Below are 12,911 nucleotides of genomic sequence, written 5' to 3'. Positions count from 1 at the left end.
CCCTGGCGGTCAAAACTCGTCTCTAATTGCCATTACTTTTCAGGCTTTCAAAGGTTTCATAGTGTAGTGGAAATCACGTCTGCTTTACACGCAGAAGGTCCTGGGTTCAATCCCCAGTGAAACCCATGTGTTCTTGGTGTTGAAATAATCCCCTATCAACCTGCAGTATATAAAGTTCTTGGCTTTGTTGCCGAATAACGGGATGTTTTAGCTTCCATCACCAACAGAGCTACGAATTTGTTTTTTTTCCCGTGGCGGTCAAAACTCGTCTCTAATTGCCATTACTTTGCAGTATTTCAAAGGTTCCATAGTGTAGTGGTCATCACGTCTGCTTCACACGCAGAAGGTCCTGGGTTCAATCCCCAGTGAAACCAATCTGTTTTTGGTGTTGAAGTAATTTCCTGTCGACTTGAAATATGTGAAATTCTTGGTTTCGTTGCCAAATGACAATACATTTTGGCTTCCATCACAAAGAGAACTACGATTTTGGGTTTCCTTTTTTATTGACCATTTTAGCAGAAAACATAATCCCATATTATAAAAATCCTATTTGTTTCGAATTATATAGTTCCCATAAATACAAAAGCAAAAGACCAAACTATGGAGAAAAAAGTAACACATTCAATATAAACTTCAATTTAAGCAAAATCCCTTTGTAGGAATAAAACTGGTAAAATATGTAATAATAATTGTAAATGTTTCATTAACCAACAATACTTTCCTTCAGCAATAAAAAGGCCCCGTCAGTCACAATTCTGCTCTGCTAGTAAATACACAGTAACTTTTCGTCAGGTTCCATAATGTAGTGGTCATCACGTCTGCTTAACACGCAGAAAGTCCTGGGTTCAATCCCCAGTGAAACCAATCTGTTCTTTGTGTTGAAATAATTTGCTATCCAACTACAATATATGAAGTTCTTGGCATTGTTGCCGAATGATGGTATGTTTTGGCTTCCATCACAAACAGAACTACAAATTATTTTTTTTTTTTCCACTGGCGGTCAAAACTCATCTCTAACTGCCATTACTTTGCAGGATTTCACAGGTTTCATAGTGGAGTGGTCATCACGTCTACTTCACACGCAGAAGGTCCTGGGTTCAATCCCCAGGAAAAACAAGCTGTTTTCGCTGTTGAAGTAATTTGCTATCAACCTGTAGTATATGAAATGCTTGGTTTTGTTGCCAACTGATAATTTATTTTGGCTTCCCTCACCAAGAGAACTACGATTTTGGGTTTCTTTTTTATTGACCATTTTAGCAGAAAACATAATCCCATATTATAAAAATCCTGTTTATTTCAAAATATATAGTTCCTTTAAATACAAAAGCAAACAACTAAACTATGTGGAAAAAAGTAACACATTCAATGTAAACTTCCTTTTAAGCAAAATCCCTTTGTAGGAATAAAACTGGTAAAATATGTAATAAAAATTGTAAATGTTTCATTAACCAAAAATACTTTCCTTCAGCAATAAAAAGGCCCCGTCAGTCACAATTCTGCTCTGCTAGCCAATACACAGTAACTTTCCATCAGGTTTCATAGAGTAGTGGTCATCACGTCTGCTTAACACGCAGAAGGTCCTCCATTCAATCCCCAGTAAAACCAAACTGTTCTTGGTGTTGAAATAATACTCAATTAAACTACAATATATGAAGTTCTTGGCTTTGTTGCCGAATGATGGGATGTTTTGGCTTCCATCCCCAACAGAGCTACGAATTTGTTTTTTTTTTTCCCTGGCAGTCAAAACTCGTCTCTAATTGCCATTACTTTGCAGGTTTTCTAAGGTTTCATAGTGTAGTGGAAATCACGTCTGCTTTACACGCAGAAGGTCCTGGGTTCAAGCCCCAGTGAAACCCATGTGTTCTTGGTGTTGAAATAATCCCCTATCAACCTGCAGTATATAAAGTTCTTGGCTTTGTTGCCGAATAACGGGATGTTTTAGCTTCCATCACCAACAGAGCTACGAATTTGTTTTTTTCCCCTGGCGGTCAAAACTCGTCTCTAATTGCCATTACTTTGCAGGATTTCAAAGGTTTCATAGTGGAGTGGTCATCACGTCTGCTTCACACGCAGAAGGTCCTGTGTTCAATCCCCAGTGTAACCAATCGGTTTTTGGTGTTGAAGTAATTTCCTATCGACTTGTAATATGTGAAATTCTTGGTTTCGTTGCCAAATGACAATACATTTTGGCTTCCTTCACAAAGAGAACTACGATTTTGGGTTTCTTTTTTTTTGACCATTTTAGCAGAAAACATAATCCCATATTATAAAAATCCTACTTGTTTCAAATTATATAGTTCCCATATATACAAAAGCAAAAGACCAAACTATGGAGAAAAAAGTAACACATTCAATATAAACTTCAATTTAAGCAAAATCCCTTTGTAGCAATAAAACTGGTAAAATATGTAATAATAATTGTAAATGTTTCATTAACTAAAAATACTTTCCTTCAGCAATAAAACGGCCCCGTCAGTCACAATTCTGCTCTGCTAGCCAATACACAGTAACTTTTTGTCAGGTTTCATAGTGTAGTGGTCACACGTCTGCTTAACACGCAGAAGGTCCTGAGTTCAATCCCCAGTGAAACAAATCTGTTCTTAGTGTTGAAATAATACGCTATCCAACTACAATATTTGAAGTTCTCGGCTTTGTTGCCGAATGACTGGATGTTTTGGCTTCCATCACAAACAAAACTACAAATTATTTTTTTTTCCCTGGCAGTCAAAACTCGTCTCTAATTGCCATTACTTTGCAGGCTTTCTAAGGTTTCATAGTGTAGTGGAAATCATGTCTGCTTTACACGCAGAAGGTCCTGGGTTCAATCCCCAGTGAAACCCATGTGTTCTTGGTGTTGAAATAATCCCCTATCAACCTGCAGTATATAAAGTTCTTGGCTTTATTGCCGAATAACGGGATGTTTTAGCTTCCATCACCAACAGAGCTACGAATTTGTTTTTTTTCCCCTGGCGGTCAAAACTCGTCTCTAATTGCCATTACTTTGCAGGATTTCAAAGGTTTCATAGTGTAGTGGATTTAAGCTAAATCCCTTTGTAGGAATAAAACTGGTAAAATATGTAATAATAATTGTAAATGTTTCATTAACCAAAAATACTTTTTTGGTTAAAAACATAATCCCATATTATAAAAATCCTATTTGTTTCAAAATATATAGTTCCCATAAATACAAAAGCAAAAGACCAAACTATGGAGAAAAAAGTAACACATTCAATATAAACTTCAATTTAAGCAAAATCCCTTTGTAGGAATAAAACTGGTAAAATATGTAATAATAATTGTAAATGTTTCATTAACCAAAAATACTTTCCTTCAGCAATAAAAAGGCCTCGTCAGTCACAATTCTGCTCTGTTAGCCAATACACTGTAACTTTTCGTCAGGTTTCATAGTGTAGTGGTCATCACGTCTGCTTAACACGCAGAAGGTCCTAAGTTCAATCCCTAGTGAAACCTATCTGTTCTTAGTGTTGGAATAATACGCTATCCAACTACACTATATGAAGTTCTCGGCGTTGTTGCCGGATGATGGTATGTTTTGGCTTCCATCACAAACAGAACTACAAATTATTTTATTTTTTTCCCCTGGCGGTCAAAACTCATCTCTAAATGCCATTACTTTGCAGGATTTCACAGGTTTCATAGTGGAGTGGTCATCACTATTTATGAGCGAGCATGCTTGTTACTACTCGGTACTCGCACGAGTATCACTGTACTCGGGCTGCTCGGCGGGGACCGAGTAATCTCGCGATACTCGTGCTGTACTCGTGGTCTTCATCCCTGCATGTTGGCGCTCTTTTGAGAGCCAGCCCTCATGCAGGGATTAGCTGGCAGACCACTGCAATGCCACAGCCCTGTTAGTTGTGGAATTGCAGTGATTGGCCGGCCTGCACAGCGTGACCGAGCCTTTGTACCGGCCGGCGCGCTGTGCTCTGCTCACAGCTATCCAGACAGTCAGTGCAGGGAGCGTGTCGCTGCTTCAGGGAAAGGTTTGCGGCCCTTTATAGTTAGTTCCGGAGCAGGGCTGCAAACAGTGTGACCAGAAGTCCTTCTCAGGACTATTCTAGTTGTATACAGGCAGGCAGGGTATAGCCAGGTCGGAGTACAGTAGCAGAGTCCTTCTCAGGACTATTGTTGCTATATACAGGAAGGGTATAGCCAGGTCGGAATACAGGCTAGTGACCAGAAGAGTCCTTGTCAGGACTATTGTAGCAGTATACAGGCAGGCAGGCAGGCAGGGTATATAGCCATTCTTAGTGGTGACCGTATACCAGCCTTCATCATATCTGGGGCTGGTGTACACAGTCTAAAACAGTCCAGATAGTGTCAGACTTCTCAGTATATGTGTCTGTCGGTGGCAGCGTACAGGTGCACGTTTTGCACAAACTATTATATAACGCACAAGTCTAGTGAATAATACACGTCAGTCAGCAGTGGCTGATAGTGTCAGACTTCTCAGTAATTGTCGCTCCTAAAAACCTGTTAGGTTCTTAGTGCGTCCGTGCTTGCATTTAAAAACCGCACGTGTGTGGCAGTAGGTGGAAGTGTCAGGCTCCATATTGTCCCTGGATAGAGACGTGCATGATGGCCTGTAAACCTGAAGTGCCCATTGTAAGGCAGTGGGTCTATTGTAGTATAGCCCTTAGGCAGGGCAGCCAAAAATTTGGAGGCTCCACATTGTCCCTGGATAGAGATGTGCATAAGGGCCTCAAAACATTGTTCCCATTGCAAAGGAGCGGGTTTCCTGTCGTTGTAATGCCCATTTTGAAAGAATGGTCGAAAAAATTTACCACTGGGGGTATACCTGAAACAACGGCCTAACTATTGTAACGGTCATCATGATGGCGCATGAGGAGAAGGAGGAGCAGTCCAGCGATTAGCCAAAGTCCAGAAGTGTGTTACCATGGGTGAGTGGAGGTACATGGCAAATTCCCGTTACAAACTTTAAATTTCGCTGTCATTTGCTGGTGGTGTGGTGAAGTCTGGCCCAATCCAACCCTTGTTCATCTTGATCAGAGTCAGCCTGTCAGCATTTACAGTTGACAGGCAGGTGCGTTTATCTGTAATGATTCCACCTGCGGCACTAAAAACAAGCTCTGACAAAACGCTAGCGGCAGGGCAGGCCAGGACTTCCAAGGCTGTCACGGCCAGGTGTACGGGCAGGCCCAGGAGGTGGATCCACTGGACCGAACTCCTAGATGGTAGCAAAGAGTCCGGCAGCTGGAGCACTAGAAACAGCAGAGCAGTCCTTGCACACAGGTATAGCGGAGAAGTCCCTGGGACTACGGAGTTACGGGTGGTAGTCCGGGTGACGCAGCTCAGGTTCGGAAGCCGAGATGATGTCAGGCGGGGTCCGGAACCTTGGGAGCAAGAAGACGAGTCACCGCAGGGATCCGAGGTGATGCGGACTGTCAGGATGGCAGATGGACAGCGTTCGGGTTTCAGGATACGGCAGACTGGATGGCGAAGCAGGCACGGCTCTACAAAGAGAGATAGGTGAGTACGAGCACAGTAACACCAGGAGACCTGACTCCTAGCTCAGGGAACACGAAGATCAGGCCCCGCCCCCTTGGACAATGACCCCCTATATACCCTGTACCTGTGCAACCTCATTTCCTGTTAATGGACGCTGGCCCTTTAAGAAAGGGTCAGTGACCGCGCGCGCGCCCTAATGCGCATGCGCGCCGCCCGGGTGCCAGAAGCCAGGGAAGGAGGCTGCGAGGAGGACGCAGGGGAGCCGGCCAGGTCCAGGGAAGCTGTCGGGCGCCGGGATCGGGGGCCCGGAGCCCTGGGACGGACGGAATCCGGTGACTGGGGAGCGGAGAGCGTGGCAGGTGAGCCGGGGAACGGGGGTGAGGACCCGGGGAGCGTGACAGTACCCCCCCCCCCCCACGCCCCCCTCCCCGCAACCGGGACATGAAGGCACGGATAAGAGGAGTGCCCACGTTCTCCCTGGGCTCCCAAGACCTATCCTCAGGACCATACCCCTCCCAGTCCACCAGGAAGAACTGTCGACCTCGTACGGTCTTCATGGCCACGACATCCCTTACCGCATAGATGTCATCATCGGCAATAGGAGGAGGGGCCGGACTGGCAGCAGCGGAGAAGGGACCAAGGACAACCGGCTTGAGCAGAGAGATGTGGAAGGAGTTGGGTATCCTCATCGTGGCCGGGAGCTGTAGCTTGTAGGATACCTCATTGATCTTGCTGAGGACCTTAAACGGCCCGATGTAGCGAGGACCCAGTTTGTAGGAAGGTATCTTCAATCGGATGTACTGGGAAGCAAGCCAGACCAGGTCACCAGGAGAGAAACACGGAGGATCCAGACGTCTCTTGTCAGCGTGTTTCTTCATCCGCTGGGAAGCGCGCCCAAGGGACGTTTTGACAGAGTCCCAAATGGTAGCAAAGTCACGAACTGCAGTATCAGCAGCCGGAACATCCGATGAAGGGGATATAGGCAATGGGACGGCGGGCTGGAGTCCATAAACAACATGGAAGGGAGATTCGGAGGATGACTCACTGACGTGGTGGTTATGGGAGAATTCAGCCCAAGGCAGAAGCGAGGACCAGTCGTCGTGATGGGCGTTGACATAGTGACGTAGGTATGAGGTCACGATTTGATTGACCCTCTCCACTTGGCCGTTAGACTGAGGATGGTAAGAAGAAGAAAAGTCCAGAGTCACTCCCAGATGTTTGCATAGAGCCCTCCAGAAGCGGGAGGTGAACTGAGTTCCTCTGTCGGACACTATGTGGGATGGAAAGCCATGCAAGCGGAAGATGTAATGTATATAGGCTTCCGCGAGTTCCTGAGCAGAGGGCAGTCCGGCCATAGGAACGAAGTGGGCCATTTTGGAGAATCGATCAACCACGACCCATATGACTGTGTGCCCGGAGGATAATGGCAAGTCCGTAATAAAGTCCATTGCTATGTGTTGCCACGGGACTGAGGGTATCGGTAGAGGCAGAAGACGGCCATAGGGCAGGTGTTTGGGCGTCTTGTTCCTGGCACAAGAGGAGCAGGCAGAGACAAAAGCAGCGACGTCCGTGCGAAGGGATGGCCACCAATAATGGCGTACAATCGCACCCCATGTTCTCTTCTGGCCTGCATGACCGGCTGTTTTCGAGGCATGACCCCAGTGTAACACCTTTTGCCTGTCAGTCTCAGAGACATAGGTCTTTCCGGGCGGTATCTGGGCCAGGGTGACAGGGGCCACCGGAATAATCTTGCTAGGAGGGATGATAGGCTGGGTAGTCTCTTCCTCCTGCTCCATGGGCATGAAAGACCTAGACAAGGCATCCGCACGTACATTCTTGTCTGCGGGTCGGAAATGGAGCTGGAAGTCGAACCTGGCAAAGAATAAGGACCACCTGGCTTGCCGTGGGTTCAGTCGCTGAGCGGACCGTAGGTATTCCAGGTTCTTGTGGTCCGTGTAGATAATCACGGGGTACACTGCTCCTTCCAGGAGGTAGCGCCATTCCTCCAGAGCCAGTTTGACCGCCAATAGTTCTCGGTCACCGATGGTGTAATTACGTTCAGGTGCAGAGAAGCTCTTGGAGAAGAAACCGCATGTAACCATCTTCCCGGAGGAGGACTTTTGCATGAGCACTGCTCCGGCTCCCGAGGAGGAGGCATCCACCTCCAAGGTGAACTGGCGGTTTAACTCCGGACGGTGGAGTACAGGAGCGGAGGCAAATGCTCGCTTCAGTGAGCAAAACGCGGCGTCGGCCGCAGGTGACCAGTCCTTTGGATTAGCCTCCTTTTTGGTCAAAGCGGAGAGAGGAGCAGTCAGGGCAGAGAAGTGAGGGATGAACTGGCGGTAGTAGTTGGCAAATCCCAGGAACCGTTGGATTGCCTTTAGTCCAGAAGGGGGAGGCCAGTTGAGTATGGAGGACACCTTCTTAGGATCCATTTGCAGTCCAGTACCCGAGATGATGTATCCCAGGAAAGGGAGAGAAGACTGCTCAAAGACACACTTCTCATATTTGGCGTATAGACGATTCTCTCTCAGTCGTTGTAGGACTAGCTGGACGTTCTCTCTGTGGGTCTGGAGGTCCGGAGAGTAGATAAGGATGTCATCCAGATACACTACTACACAGACGTAGAGGAGGTCCCGGAAGATGTCGTTCACCAATTCTTGGAAGACTGCTGGTGCATTACATAGGCCGAAGGGCATCACGCAGTATTCATAGTGCCCATCGCGAGTATTAAACGCGGTCTTCCATTCGTCCCCAGAGCGGATACGAACTAGGTTGTAAGCACCCCGAAGATCCAGTTTGGTGAACACACGGGCTCCTCTGAGCCGGTCGAACAATTCGGGGATGAGCGGCAGAGGGTACTTGTTCTTTACGGTGATCTGATTCAGACCCCGGTAGTCGATGCAGGGGCGTAGGTCACCCTCTTTCTTCTTAACGAAGAAGAAGCCCGCTCCCGCAGGAGAGGAGGATCTCCGGATGAATCCCTTAGCCAGGCTCTCTGTGATGTAGGTAGACATGGCCCTGGTTTCGGCTGGGGACAACGGATATATCCGTCCTCGAGGTGGTGTTGTTCCTGGGAGCAGGTCGATGGCACAATCGTAGGGACGGTGTGGCGGAAGTACCTCAGACTCCTTCTTGTCGAAAACGTCTGCGAAGGACCAATAGGCCGAGGGCAGTTCCGGTAGGTTCTCTGGAACCGGAGGTCGTCGGATGTGTGGTATGGACTTCAGACACTTCTCATGACAAGAAGGACCCCATCGGGTGATTTCGCCAGTACCCCAGCTGACTGAGGGTTCGTGTGTCCGCAACCAGGGAAGTCCCAGCAGGATTTGATGGGACATGTGTGGAAGGACGTAGAGAGAGATGTTCTCGGTGTGCAGGGCACCGATACGTAGTTCGACCGGTCTGGTGACCCAGGAGATGGTATCAGAGAGAGGTCTCCCATCCACAGAGGCTATCACGAGGGGTTTGTCAAGTGGAGTAACAGGCAGCTGGTACTTGTCCACCGTGGCCTGCTGAATGAAATTGCCTGCTGCCCCGGAATCGAGGTATGCCTCAGCCGTGAACCGCGTCTCTCCCGTTGACACTTGCACAGTCCACATAACCGGGTCTGAGAGAGTCCCAGCACCTAGGGTGGCCTCTCCTACCAACCCTAGGCTTTGGAGTTTCCCGGCCTCTCTGGACAGGCGCGTAGCAGGTGTGTGCCCTCTCCGCAGTAAAAGCAGAGGCCCTTGGCGAGCCGCTCTGCTCGACGCTGTTCAGACTGTCGTACTCGGTCAATCTGCATGGGCTCGTGGACGGGAATCCCAGCTGTTGATGACTGAGGTGCGGAGGGCTTCTGGGGAGGTGAGGAATGCCGTACCGGTCGTCTCTCACGAGACAGCTCTTTAGAGCGCTCCTGAAAACGAATGTCCACTCGAGTAGCCAGGGCAATCAGGGCATCTAGGGTGGAGGGCAAGTCACGACCCGCCAACTCATCTTTGATGCGACTCGAGAGTCCCTCCCAGAAGGCGGCTGTCAGGGCCTCATTATTCCACCCGAGTTCAGAAGCCAAAGTGCGGAAACGGATGGCGTATTGGCCCACCGTCAGTGTTCCTTGACGGAGGCGGAGAAGTGATGAAGCAGACGCAGAGGCGCGTCCCGGCTCGTCAAAGGTACTGCGAAAGGCCTGCAGGAACTCTCGAAGGTTCTTGGTCACGGGGTCCTCCTTCTCCCACAAGGGGTTCATCCACGCCAGTGCCTCGCCCTCTAGGTGGGACATTATAAAGGCGACCTTGGCTTGGTCGGAGGCGAATAGATGTGGCAGCTGCGTGAAATGAAGGGAACACTGGTTGATGAAGCCCCTGCAGGTCTTGGGATCTCCAGAATAACGAGGTGGTGAAGCCAACCGGAGTTGGGAAGCACCCGACGAGGCTGCCACTGGTGCGGGAGCCGTGGATTGTCCATTGGAGGACCTGGGTGCCGCAGGCGTCATTGATGCTTGTAACGTGTACAGGCGGGTGTCCACGGAGGTCATAAATTGCAGCATGCGGGTCTGGACTTCACGCTGGCGTTGGAGTTCCTCTTGCAGGGCCAATAGTGCTGCAGCGGGATCCATGGCCTGATCTTACTGTCACGGCCAGGTGTACGGGCAGGCCCAGGAGGTGGATCCACTGGACCGAACTCCTAGATGGTAGCAAAGAGTCCGGCAGCTGGAGCACTAGAAACAGCAGAGCAGTCCTTGCACACAGGTATAGCGGAGAAGTCCCTGGGACTACGGAGTTACGGGTGGTAGTCCGGGTGACGCAGCTCAGGTTCGGAAGCCGAGATGATGTCAGGCGGGGTCCGGAACCTTGGGAGCAAGAAGACGAGTCACCGCAGGGATCCGAGGTGATGCGGACTGTCAGGATGGCAGATGGACAGCGTTCGGGTTTCAGGATACGGCAGACTGGATGGCGAAGCAGGCACGGCTCTACAAAGAGAGATAGGTGAGTACGAGCACAGTAACACCAGGAGACCTGACTCCTAGCTCAGGGAACACGAAGATCAGGCCCCGCCCCCTTGGACAATGACCCCCTATATACCCTGTACCTGTGCAACCTCATTTCCTGTTAATGGACGCTGGCCCTTTAAGAAAGGGTCAGTGACCGCGCGCGCGCCCTAATGCGCATGCGCGCCGCCCGGGTGCCAGAAGCCAGGGAAGGAGGCTGCGAGGAGGACGCAGGGGAGCCGGCCAGGTCCAGGGAAGCTGTCGGGCGCCGGGATCGGGGGCCCGGAGCCCTGGGACGGACGGAATCCGGTGACTGGGGAGCGGAGAGCGTGGCAGGTGAGCCGGGGAACGGGGGTGAGGACCCGGGGAGCGTGACAGTGGCGTAGAGAGCCAACTCATGCCACGTGTCCAGCTTGGATACCCATTAATTGTAAGGCACAGAGGAATGTCGGAGTACAGTTGTTTGATCTGCAAGGTACTCCTTGAGCATCTGGGCAAACTTAGGATTTTTTGTGGCACTACCCCGCACCTCAGGGGCTGTGGTATGTGAGGGCCTGAGAAAACTGTCCCACATCTTAAAGACTGTTCCCCTACCTCTGGCGGATTGGACTTGTGCCCCTCTCGGCTGTACGGCTTGGTTGTCCACTGATTCCTGACCTATGCTGCTAGCGTTTTGTGAGGGTAATGCTTTGCCTACTTCCGTGACTATGGCCTTCTGGAACTGCTGCATTTTGCCAGACCTCTTCGCCTCGGGAATAAGAGACATAAAGTTCTCATTTTAGCGTGGGTCTAACAGTGTTACCAACCAGTAATGATTGTCGGCAAAGATGTTCTTAACACGAGGGTCACGAGACAGGCAGCTTACCATAAAGTCAGCCATGTGTGCCAGACTCTTAACAGCCATCACTTCAGTATCCTGACCAACACGATGACTGAACATGCTGTCCTCCTCCTCCTCCTCCTCATCTACCCTGTCCTCTGGCCAGCCACGCTGAACCGAGGATATGACTGCATGTCATATCCTCAATTTGGCCAGAGAGTTGCTCCATGTCTTCATCCTCCTCCTCGTCATAGTCCTCCACTGCACGTTGTGATGAGACGAGGCTGGGCTGTGTGTTATCACCCACACCCACTACTGTTTCTTGCTCAAACTCATCGCGCTCCGCCTGCAATGCATCATGGTTGTTTTTTGAGCAGAGACCATTTTAGAAGGCAGAGAAGCGGTATGGTGACGCTAATAATGTCATCATCGCCGCTCACCATCTTGGTGGAGTCCTCAAACTTTTGGCGGATGGTACATAGGTCGGACATCCATCTCCACTCCTCAGGTGTTATGTGTGGAGTTTGACCCATTTCCCGACGGCTTAGGTGATGCAGGTACTCAACAACTGCCCTCTTCTGCTCACATATCATGACCAACATGTGCAGAGTTGAATTCCAACATGTGGGGACATCACACACCAGTCTGTGAGCCGGAAGATGCAAATGGCGCTGAAAGCCGGCAAGGCCGGCTGAAGCAGTAGGTGACTTTCGAAAATGTGCAGACAGGCGGCGAACGTTTACCAGCAGATCAGACAGCTCTGGGTATGACTTTAGAAACCGCTGAACCACGAGGTTGAGCACATGGGCCACGCATGGAACATGTGTCAGCTGGCCTCGCCTCAAAGCCGCCACCAGGTTCCGGCCATTGTCACACACAACCTTTCCTGGCTTTAGGTTCAGAGGTGTGAGCCAGTGATTTTCCTGCTGTTTCAGAGCTGTCCACACCTCTTCTGCATTGTGGGGTTTGTCACCTATGCAGATTAGCTTCAGCACAGCCTGTTGCCGCTTCGCCGAGGCAGTGCTGCAGTGCTTCTGTGTCGCCCTGGACAAGCCAGGGGCCACAGAGCACAACACTTACACACCCCACACTCCCTGCAGGCATATCATAGTCAAAACACCAAATCCTTGTTGCCTTCCCCAGGGGCTGTTGTCCACACCAGGGGGTGGAGCCAAGCGGTTGGTCTCCACCCACCAAGGAGGAGGGAAAACACAGGCAGTGAGAGTTAAGCTAAGGAAGTGGAAGGAGGAAAGTAGTAGAGAGGAGAAAAGTGACAGCAAAGAGCCTGAAGTTGGTCCGGGTGTGTGGCCCGGACAGGACAGCAAGGTTGGCAGGATGTGGTGACCGTCTGCAGTGGAGGCCGATTGGAGTCTGCCGTAAGGACCGTGGATGGGTGGTGACCCGGCCGTACCGGACCGGTATACAAAGAGAAGACAGCACCATTGGCAGGGGCCTTTCAGATCCCGGCAAGGCTTGGTGTCGCCGTGAATTTGCCAAATCCGTTAGTGAAGGGGACCTCAGGGTTTCCAAACAGCCAAGTCACGATAGAAGGCAACCGTCCAACCGTGAAGGGGAGACACCGCCACCACCAAGGGCAACCGTCTCCCAGGGCCAGCGCCTGTGGGCAAAAGG

At 50.0% G+C, this 12,911-nt stretch overlaps 3 non-coding genes across 3 annotated transcripts; all 3 read left to right on the top strand.

Moving 5' to 3' along the window:
• Positions 1-52: 52 nt before the first annotated feature.
• TRNAV-UAC (transfer RNA valine (anticodon UAC)) lies at positions 53-125 on the top strand. Its single transcript has one exon. It is a non-coding gene; the product is annotated as a tRNA-Val (tRNA).
• Positions 126-1,783: 1,658 nt separating this feature from the next.
• TRNAV-UAC (transfer RNA valine (anticodon UAC)) lies at positions 1,784-1,856 on the top strand. Its single transcript has one exon. It is a non-coding gene; the product is annotated as a tRNA-Val (tRNA).
• Positions 1,857-2,767: 911 nt separating this feature from the next.
• Positions 2,768-2,840, top strand: TRNAV-UAC (transfer RNA valine (anticodon UAC)). The gene has a single exon. It is a non-coding gene; the product is annotated as a tRNA-Val (tRNA).
• Positions 2,841-12,911: the final 10,071 nt, after the last annotated feature.

Source organism: Anomaloglossus baeobatrachus, chromosome 2 (genome assembly GCF_048569485.1).
Source record: "Anomaloglossus baeobatrachus isolate aAnoBae1 chromosome 2, aAnoBae1.hap1, whole genome shotgun sequence".
Classification (NCBI taxonomy): domain Eukaryota; kingdom Metazoa; phylum Chordata; class Amphibia; order Anura; family Aromobatidae; genus Anomaloglossus; species Anomaloglossus baeobatrachus.
This window is presented reverse-complemented; position numbering and strand designations above follow the sequence as displayed.